At 36.6% G+C, this 1,193-nt stretch overlaps 1 pseudogene; it reads right to left on the reverse strand.

Annotated features, from left to right (window-relative positions):
• Positions 1–206: 206 nt before the first annotated feature.
• LOC123810303 lies at positions 207–771 on the reverse strand (annotated as a pseudogene).
• Positions 772–1,193: the final 422 nt, after the last annotated feature.

Here is a 1,193-nt window from a genome sequence, read left to right on the forward strand (position 1 = left end):
TAAAGTATTCTAAATCTGACTAAATACTTGCCTTTACCAGTGTATTGTTTATTTATATGTTTTCATGTTATCAGTTGGTGTAGTTTCATTTCAAACTGAAGAACTTCTTTCAGCATTTTTTAAATGCAAATCTTCTGGTGATGAGCTACTTTGACTTTGGTTTCTGAAAAAAATATATTTTTATTAGCATGTATTTGATGCTGAATTTACCCCTCAGCTGTAAGTTGTTGTTTCTTCAGTTTCTTCTGGGATATCTTTTTCCTTTGTGCAACCACCTCTCCTGGATTAGGAACAATCTGCTCTTTTTCGGTGAGGACCATCTCAATGTGGCAGGGAGAGCCCATGTATGGGTTAATCTGCCCATGAACTCTGTAGGTTCTGTGCTGCATCTAGGAAGGTGCATCTAGGTTTGTTCACCTGAATATGCTCTATGACCAGAAAATGTACATCTAGGTCCTTAACTTCAGCATTACTCTCTGCATTTTTAAGCATGTGCAACAAAAATTCAGCACTCTTTTTGGGCTACTGACCCTGTGTCAAGCCCTAACTTTTGGCCTGGGCACAGCCATCTACTCTACCACTGTAACAATGGAATGGCTCACATTGCTGCTGTAAAGTGTCATCCTTTAGATACTTAGTGGCTTTTGGATATAAGCATACCCTTATGGTCTGTTCAGTTTTATGCACATCGTTAAACTGAATGTGAAGATTTGAGTCTCTTGATTTGCATGACTTTGTGGTGTTTTCTGGGTCAAGTGAATAGTGAACCATTTTCAGAGGTCACCTCTGGCTTCTTTTGGAACTCTTTGGGTTTTGTGGGGAAAGTATTTCACCTGATTTGAAGAACAGCTTTGATGGGTAAAGTATTATTAGTTGGCAGTTTCTTTTTTTCAGCACTTTGAATATGTCATCCCATCCTCTCTTGACCTGCAAGGTCTGTAGTGAGAAATCTGATGATATCCTCATGGAGGTTCTCTTGTATAAGAGAAAATTTTTTTTCTTAGGCTATTTTAAAAATTCCCTGTTTTATTTTAAACAATTATATTATAATGTGACTTGGAGAAGATTGTTTCAGATTGAGATGCTAGGGTAATTTATTAGCTTTATCAACTTAGATGTCTAAATTTTTCCCAGGTTTGGAAAATTTTCAGACATTATTTCTTTAAGTGAGCTTTCTATCACTTTTTTCCTCT

This window comes from Phyllostomus hastatus, unplaced genomic scaffold (genome assembly GCF_019186645.2).
Source record: "Phyllostomus hastatus isolate PE091 unplaced genomic scaffold, TTU_PhHast_1.1 phas_scaffold_60, whole genome shotgun sequence".
In the NCBI taxonomy this organism is placed as follows: domain Eukaryota; kingdom Metazoa; phylum Chordata; class Mammalia; order Chiroptera; family Phyllostomidae; genus Phyllostomus; species Phyllostomus hastatus.